Here is a 9965-nt window from a genome sequence, read left to right as displayed (position 1 = left end):
ATGTTCTGACATGCATACTTTAACCTGTAGAAGAAATCCCTACCATAAAATATACATGTGAGGGTTTCAAAATCTGAAATGAAATCAGTCTATCTCCACTCTTCGTTCGATTAAGTGCGTTGTTTTGTGATAAAATTTTTGAATATGGCTGGTTCGATTGAAAACATGCGTGCTGTTTACAAGAAGAATGTTTTTACATGTGCCTCCGTCACCACCGGCTAACCTAATCGATTGCAGTAATTTTTTCCTTGATTTTTCATCTCGCAAGTTTTTAAACATCGGACTCGATCCGACAGATGAATTCAACACCGTGATTCACATTATAACACCATCACGTTTTGTAAATATTTCCGCCGATTTTCTCAAACGTATTTTCCGACTTATGGGAAACATTTTATCATTTATACTCGAACAACCACAAAAGTATAAGCGTAATTTATTTTTGGATTCCGATTCAATTACAATATCTAGTATGGTGTACCAAGGAGAGAATATGCTCATTATAGAGTCTAAAATTCAAGACGGATGTCGCATACTGTTAAATCGTAACGACTTATTAAAGTTACAAGATTTAGAGTGGTCAATTTTCGAGATCATCGAGAGAAAAACCAAAATCGTTAAACCGCTCGTAATACAGCAAATTAATCAAATCGCATCATACTTAAAAACAAATACCAAGGTTGAAACTAGAACGCTTGAAGATATGACAATTCGCGTGAAAAGCATTAACAACATTTGCATTGCAACACATGTAAATGACTACAATTTCACAAGTCAGCTTCAATTACATGCAGCTGAACATATCGCACAAAGATGGTTGGACGAATTAGAAAAAGATGAGGTAAGAAAAAAATTTTTTTTATTTTTTTTATCATACCAATATTAATATATTATATTTTATAGGGATACGAGAAACCTTTTTCACCGCCTTCATTTTACACTATATTTAATGAGGTAATATAACAAAACCTACTTTATAAAAAACAAATATTTTAATATTTCATGTTTTAGGAAATTCTTTCTGATATCTCCCCTCCATCACAGACAAGCTGGACAGACGAAAACGATAGACCATACGGACCGCAATACAATATTACCAACTTACTACCCAAAAGACGACACACTGTTTAATGTATTTTTGTGTAAAATAAAAACAAGTCAGTTATTTTTAAAAAAAGTTTTCTTTTTATTTATTAATAATACGGTAATAAAAATATTCACAAAGTAAAAATAATATATTACAAGGTATAAAAAAAAAAAATAATTACAAATAGAAATAATATACATATTTATGTATAAAAATTACAGTTTTCTAACATCACCGCTAAACGGGTTATAAGTTATAATCTGATCATGTAAAATTAAACAATAAGCTGCAGTTTTCTCAGGAATAACCGTATCCGTTTCAAATTCTACTCGTAGGTCTATGGTCGATGCTTTTACGTTATCATTCTGATGCGATAAATCGACAACGACGATTGGAACATATGTTTGAAAAACATTTTTTGATAACAATGGTTCAGAATAATCTCTCTCGTAATACGATTTTTGAAAGTCTGTATAGGCTTTATACAGTAAGCTGATGGTATTATTTTTAAAATCAGCACGAAAGTCTTCATATGGAAACACTTCAGAATTTAAGTGTACCTTAAGATTTTTTAGTTGGCAGTGGTCAAAGCGCCCAGCGTCGTTTTCTATATTTTTTTTTCTATCTGTTTGTATCCAAACAAAATAAATCTAGGTTTTTCAAGCAAGCTGCTAGACTTTATCGTCATGAATGTGAAGTATTTCTAGGTAGTACAGGATATTCACATAGATCCCAGGTTCTGAACGCACATGATAACGTTTTACGTGAATCTATCACTTTCAACAGTTTTAATTTTTCTTTATCATTAACTCTGATTATAGGCATCTTCCATATCACTTTAATCAATTCAATCGTAATTTTTTTATTTTTTTCAACGTTTTCGGGGGTTACGGTTTGCGTCATACGTAATGCGTCTAAATCGGTAGACGAGCGATTTAAAATCAGTTGTTGATTGCAATTTAGTAATATTTTTTTATAATCTTCGCAAAATCCGAATAAATGTTTTAGAGGTATACAACCGGTAAATACATCGTTGCTCATAAATTTTTATTATCTTCGCCGTCCAAGCCCGAGTCCCAAGCACAATTGTCTAACGTATTCAAGTCACTTGGTGTATATGAACAGTATGCTTTCAGGCAAGACGAGACTCCGGGTGATTTCAATTTTTGTATTTCTATTCCGTTTATTTCATATCGCATTTCGGAGAATAAAAATGCCAAACCATTATTCGAAAAACGTACGTCTCCTTCAGCATCGTAAGGTTTTCTTAGCTTTCCTTCAATGTAAATATAACTTTCACACGGTAGAGTGTAAGATTCCATATTTTGAATATTTATTCTAATTTCATCATTGTATGAAAAAGACGTGTTTGAATACGGCGTGAACGAATGATATTGCATTTGCGTTATTTTACAATCGTCGACATAACGGGCCGTTACATCTAAATATGTGTCATCCATTATTGTAGTGAACGAAGAAAATCTAAGTTATTTTTCGTGAGCTTGAACTCGTTGTTTTTCGGTTTAGATATAGGTGTTGACTTCTTAACTGCAGTCACTTTTAATGACGGGTTTTTTTATTGCAGTAGTATTTATATTAAACTTGAGCGCCATCTTATCCGTGTGTTATTTGTAATCGAATCGTAATTGGTTCACCACGTAAATTTATCAATCGATCTTTATGATCTTTTAGTATGATTTCAACTTTACTTATAGAAGTAGTATTAAGACCATAAAAAACTAAATGTCTAGGCACTTCAACAATTTTATAGCCCACAGCAACAGTCGGATAAAATTCATGTATAATCTGGCTCGGCGATCCGTCACAAAATGAGTCGGTTATTAAGTTGCACTCTATTTTTATACAGTTTATTTTCATTATGTTGACTGTATTTTCAGATTCGTGTGTAGTACCAGTAGTATATACAACATTTCTAAATCCTAATAATGTTGCTATACTGTTTTCGATTGAAAAGTCAATCTCATGGCTACAGGATATCATACACTTTAACGTGTTACCATCTGATTTTAATTCGAAAAAAGTTATATAGTCGGGCTTCAACTTGTTTATAACAAACTCTAAATCTTCCAACTCATACGTTCCAGTAGGTATAATTACGTTTTCAACTTGTCCAATCATATTCCGAAAACCTATGGTATTGCAACCAGGTTCTATGTTTGGAATTGAATTATTTGTTAGCAAGCTCAAAAGACATATTTGTGCTGTATTTTCTACCTCTATGGGCGGAAAAAAATCGCATGACAGTTCACTCGAGTTTCCGTTTAACGTTATCGTGTACATGATAAAAATTGTATACACAAGTGTCCACAGTTTGATGTATTAAATCTCTGCTCTGTGTTATAATTGTAATTAATATCGCATCCTTGAAAATATTTCTGTACTTCTAGCGGAGGTGCTAAATTTCCAAAGCTGTCGTAATATTTTACTTTTTTTCCGATTTTTTTATACGCTACCCAATGCGTACCTGTACCGTTTTCAGTGTCCAAGTTAACAATCGCCGATTCAAATCGTTTAGGACGAACGGGCAACTTATCTCTAGTAAACACGCGCGATGAAATGTGGTATTTTCAACAAACGTGCGATTTTTATAAGTTCGAAATCGTACAACGCTCTCTTGGGTAACGTAGATATTAGTTTTTTTTCGTCTTTACTCTCCCACCACCATTTTTATATGGTGTGATATATAGACCATCGCCTATTTTGTACGAGTTGCCTTTATATGGCGTCAGGTATAAACCATTTCCCAAATGTGATGGAACGTTCCTTTTAAATTCATTAGCCACCTTAACAACGTTGGCAACTCCACCAGAGCGCCTAGAGCTGATAAGCCGGCGAAAATCGGAATAAGTGGTAATGCACCACCTTTTTTCGGAATGTTTACTATTCTCGGAACTTTTATCTTTGTAGATTTAAATGTTTTTCGTGCGACGGCTACACACTTTTTTGTTAATTTCATTAAATTTTTTTCACCGACATTTTTCTTTAAAACGTTTTTAGTCCTTTAACCGCTGCTTTAAACCCACAATCACAACCACTACCAACTTCACGTTTTGCCTTCATGGCGGTAGTCACACCCCAAGCTACAGCTTTTTCTTTTAAACCAGAATCTTTCGATTTGAACCTTTCCCAGGCTCGCTGTTCTAATATATGATCAGCTTCGTTACGATCGGCGATAGAGTTACTACGTTCGTATGCGATATCGTGGTCTCTACACGCAGCGTCTAACGGGTTTATACCTTTATCACCATGAACTAAACGTTTTTTCAATTTTGTACCAGGTCCACAATATTGATAACCTACAAAAAAAAAATATTATTATTATTATTATTATGATAATATCGGATTTAATAAACTTACCAGGCACGTGAAGTTCGACCGGTAATTTGTTTATAAGCGTGTTAATAAGCCCGCCACCTTATTCTTGTTGCTTCTTCGAGCGAGTGACATTGTGTACTGATGACATTCTCATCACAACATAGATATTTATATCAAAATGAAATTCATTAAACAAGAAACCGAGCTTACAGTTGAGAACGTAGATCCACCTACTTCGTTTCAAAACTATAGACACGGTCCGCTTCTACCTAATACGATACGTGCGCTTATTGTGGGTCCGTCCGGCTGTGGAAAAACGAATTTAATGTTTGCATTATTAACTAATATAAATGGAATAAGATTTCACAACGTTTACATATATTCGAAAACTCTGGATCAACCGAAATATAAAATGTTGAGTAATATCTTATCAGATATCGAAGGAGTACAATTATTTACGTTCTACGAAAACGAACAAGTTATTGAACCTGAAAAAGCCCTACCAAACTCTGTGTATATTCTAGACGATATTTTGACAGAGGGGCAAGGAGTATGTAGATCAATCTTTGCAAGGGGAAGGCATAACCTTATAGATGTGTGCTATCTAGCTCAGAGTTATTCAAGAGTACCAAAACAACTTTTGCGTGATAACGCTAACCTTATCGTTTTATTTAAACAAGATGAAACTAATTTAAAACATGTTTACATGGAGCATTGCTCTGGTGACATGTCGTATACAGAATTTAAAGATTTCTGTACATCGTGTAAGCGTAAGGGGTTCAACTTTATCGTAATAAACAAAGAGTGTGAACGCGATAATGGGCGTTATCGTCACGGCTTCGACACGTTTGTTATTATATAAACTTACGTTTTTTAAAAAACATCTCATTCACGATCATGGACGCCAGTGGTGAAGTACTCGAAGAATTGATAAAAGCAAAAGAAAATATTAAACGAAAATATATTGCATTAAAACAAGGAAAAGCCGATATTCAATCGATAGTAACAGAAACATTTAAACCGATTATCGATCCGTTAAACGAAATACAAAAATCTACTTTGGATAAAACTATAGACAACACTGAAGATTTACATTTTTATCAAATAGATGAATTGTTAGATTCATACAGCATAGACAAGACGTATGGTCCTAAATTACAACCTAATAAAACGGTACGTTTAGGTAAAAAAGAAATCAAACTTGTAAATACGATAATTGTTGATGATACTACATACCCGTTAACACAGGGTCTCTGTAGTTTAATATTTTCAAAAGCCCCGAAATTATATACCGAAAACGATTTAAAAACATATAAATCTATATTAATTCAAACATCAGCTCATTTAACGTCAAACAGCAAACAAATTAAAAAAGTGGTAATAAATACAGAGATATCACAACATTATTTCCATCTGGTAGTGGACTATCTGTACAATTACAGAAACATACACTTCAATATTGGAACGATCCGAATGAATTGGTTTCCCGTTTAAAACTACTATTAGCATCAAAAGCTGCTGGCAATACAGGTGTTTCCAACGAAATACTATCAATTTTCGAAGAATTACGCGAAGCTGATTACATAAAACGTATACCAAATGTCTAAGCGAGATATCGCATTTGAACTACACAAACCTGCTAGAAAAAATTACATAAGACGTATAGTTAATGTATACGGAAAAAATGATCTATGGCAAGCTGATCTGGTTGAAATGATACCATATTCGAAAAAAATAAAGGTTACAAATATATTCTATGCGTCATAGACTGTTTTACGAAATTTGCATGGGCGATAGCATTAAAATCAAAAACTGCTAAAGAAGTTTCAAATGCAATGTCGAAAATACTACTCAAACGTTCACCAAAACTACTACAGCTTGATAACGGAAAAGAATTTTATAATACAACATTCGATAAATTGATGAAAAAGTATAACATACACAAATATTCAACGTATAGCACCATGAAAGCATGTATTGTAGAACGCTTCAACCGTACATTAAAAGAAAAAATGTTTAGAGAGTTTACTGCACGAGGTTCATACAATTGGATTTTTATTTTACCTTTATTGATTAATGAGTATAATAATACAAAACATAGAACAATAAGGATGACTCCGACACAAGCTGATTTAGATCCAACATCAGTTGAAATAAAAACACGCAAAATTATTAATAGAAAAAATAGTTTAAAAATTGGTGATTACGTTCGTATAAGTACATATAAAAGTGTATTTACAAAAGGTTATTTACCAAGTTGGTCTGCGGAAATATTCAAAATTATCAAAATTAATCAAACCATGCCTATTACATATCAATTACAAGATTATACAGGAAAACCAATTGCTGGCTGTTTTTACTCTGGGGAAATATGTAAAACAAATTACCCAAACGAATATTTAATCGAAAAAATTATTCGTAGGAAGGGGACACAGATATTTGTAAAGTGGCTGGGGTTTGACAATGCACATAATAGTTGGATAAATAATAAGTGACACTAGAAAGTAATTTAGTTGAGTTTCTACTAGTAGTTCTCAGTCTGGTGAAATAAAAAAAAATTATTCAAATCTTGAACATTCGATTAAATCATATTCGGATAAATTAAATAAATTGAACATTTAATTGAAGAAAATCATACATCTATTCAATTACAAGAAGAACAAACAGAAAAGTTGGAATTAACGTGTTTAGATATAACAGAGCATATGATAAAAGCTGAAGTTACATTACAAACTATTCTAGAAGCTGTAAACGATTTGAAAAAAACATTACCTGCTATACATAGTCAGTAGTATACATTTGTATGTTCTGCGCACTTTTGACTGCGGAGATTGCAAATTTTTAAGGGGGATTTTTCCCCTCAAACTTTTTTTTTCTCCGCTCTACCAGACTGCGGTGATTTTAAAATTTTTAGGTGGATTTTCCCCCTCAAACTTTTTTTTCTCCGCTGTACCAGTAAAAAAACACTGATTTTCAAAAACCATAATGTATGTTCTGCGCACTTTTGACTGCGGAGATTGTAAAATTTTAAGGGGGATTTTCCCCCTCAAACTTTTTTTTTCTCCGCTGTACTAGTAAAAAACACTGATTCTCAAAAACCATAATGTATGTTCTGCGCACTTTTGACTGCGGAGATTTTTAAAATTTAAGGTATAGTTTCCCCCCTTAAACCAATTATTTTTTCCCCTGTTACACATAAAGTTTAAACAGTGTATACACACTTCAACACTATTTATTTCCCTTGTAAGTTAAACATTCAGGTTACACAATAAATTATAGATAAAAGTCGTTTTATTGAATTCATTTCAGTTCAGACAGTTCAGTTAATATTCAACCATCGTTCAATCAGGTTCTGTTAGTTTTAATCAAGTTTAATTCATTTAAGTTTTTTTTTTATAAAAAATGAATTTTCAACAAATTAACAACAGTTTTTGTTCACTTGTTTCGTTAGTACGAAACAATGCATATCCTACATATCCAGAATTCACTACATTTATATCAAGATTGAAAACATTCAATTTATTTCCGTTGACTTCATCTCAAGATAAATACTCATTAGCTGAAAGCGGTTTTATATATTCAGGAAAAAAGATATTGTTGAATGTTTTTGCTGCGGTATTATATTGCATCGTTGGGAAAAAGAAGATAATCCATGGATTGAACATTGAAGATGGAATCCGAAATGTGTTTTTGTATTATTATCAAAAGGAAATCAGTTTGTTGAAAATTAGTAAAAAAATATGGTAAGATTATCGATATTTGTGATTGTGATTGTGGATCAAGGTCATATGATACTGTTGTTTAGTTCATTTAACTTTCTATATTTCAATAAAAAAAATCTGAATTTAATAAACTTAAATGTGTTAATAACTTATTTAATACCTCGTGAACGTTAAACGAAAATATTTTGACTTTTTTTGAGCTATTTATAGACAACTGAAATTTTCAATTTTTCTGAAAAAAATTTTTGAAGTGTCGATAAAAATTTTTTGGCCCTATCAAAATACTTGAAAATTTAATACAAAGTTCCTCATATGTTATTCTTATAGTGATAAAAAATTATAAGAATACATAGGCACAATTTTTTTTTATTAGCATTTGAAGTTCAAATTTTGACGAAAATTCGTCAAAATTATGAATATTTGCGAAATATTTGAAGTTGAAAAATCATAAAATTTTTTGTGTTTATAACTAAGGATTAAAAATACAACACTAAGTTTTCCATAAGTTTACCTTCAAGTATCTATAGAGAAAACTCGAAGCATCATTATAGGAAAAATTTTAAGTGTGTTTGAATTTTAAATTTTAACGAAATAGCGTAACGATAACGGTTTATCCTCAAACGATTTTAAATATTTGTTATTATTCAAAAAGTAAGTCGCAGATACTGAAAATTTTACCAGTTATTAAGATTCGCGTTTTATTTACGTGATTTAATTTCAAAATATTTTTAATATAAGCTGGTTTTTTAAACCACCTTTTTCACCAACCACTAGAAATTATCCTAGGCTGACAAATCATCTTCGTTCAGAATCGTTTTTCGTATACAATGATAACTATCATTGGATTCAATTAACACTTCTATAATATATAATAATGATCCATACGGCACCTAATGTACAGCAGAGCGGTACTCACTTGCCCACTTTTTTTTAACCTGATTTATATTATTTCTTTTTTTTATACACCTACTTATATAGAAGTATTACTTTGTTCATAATAGCTTTTCAAAACATAAAAAAAAAAATGTTTTTTTTTAGAAAATGGATTTACTTAACCATATCTTAATTGAAATTCATCGATTGGATGAAGAAATCGATGATAATGATGAGAAGGAAGTACAAAGTAAACATGAACAAAGAAAAACTATAATTTTAATCAAAAGAAAAATTAAAATATTAAGATATGAAAAATACTTAGCTAAAAACTTTTACAAGATATAAAAAAATAAAAATCTTAAAAGAGAATATAATAAATTTGAGAAATGAAATATTACTGTTAATAAATATTATGATTTGTATGGTTATGTTAGATTTCGAAAACAGACGTTAGCTTATCATCTGCATAGCGATTATTGTACATTATTGGATGATCTAAATTTATTAACAGAATCTTTTTGTTTGAATCTAAAATGATTTTTTTTTTTTTAAAAAAAAAAAAAGTACTCATTGTTTATTTAAGAATTTTATTATATTATTTTTTTTTTTAAAAAATGTAAAACAAAAAAAAACATACATTTATATATATATATAAATTTAATGTGTTTTTTTTTTATTATTTCAGTCTCATTATGAACAAAAATATAATAACAAAAAAACAGCGTATGAACACGATTGGAAGTGGACTTATTGAAATAGAAAGATTTAGAAAAGGTTCAAAAACTTTCGTAATTAAGAACTGTGAAAATTATATAGATTACAAATTATTTTTTAACTATATTTTACATGAGTTAATTTTAAAGTTAAGACAATCGTGTGTATTAAAACGTCGATCAAATTTAATTTACACGTTGACGCTACTTACACACGTCCTATAACACATG

The sequence above is a fragment of the Aphis gossypii genome, unplaced genomic scaffold (genome assembly GCF_020184175.1).
Source record: "Aphis gossypii isolate Hap1 unplaced genomic scaffold, ASM2018417v2 Contig00225, whole genome shotgun sequence".
Lineage (NCBI taxonomy): Eukaryota > Metazoa > Arthropoda > Insecta > Hemiptera > Aphididae > Aphis > Aphis gossypii.
This window is presented reverse-complemented; position numbering follows the sequence as displayed.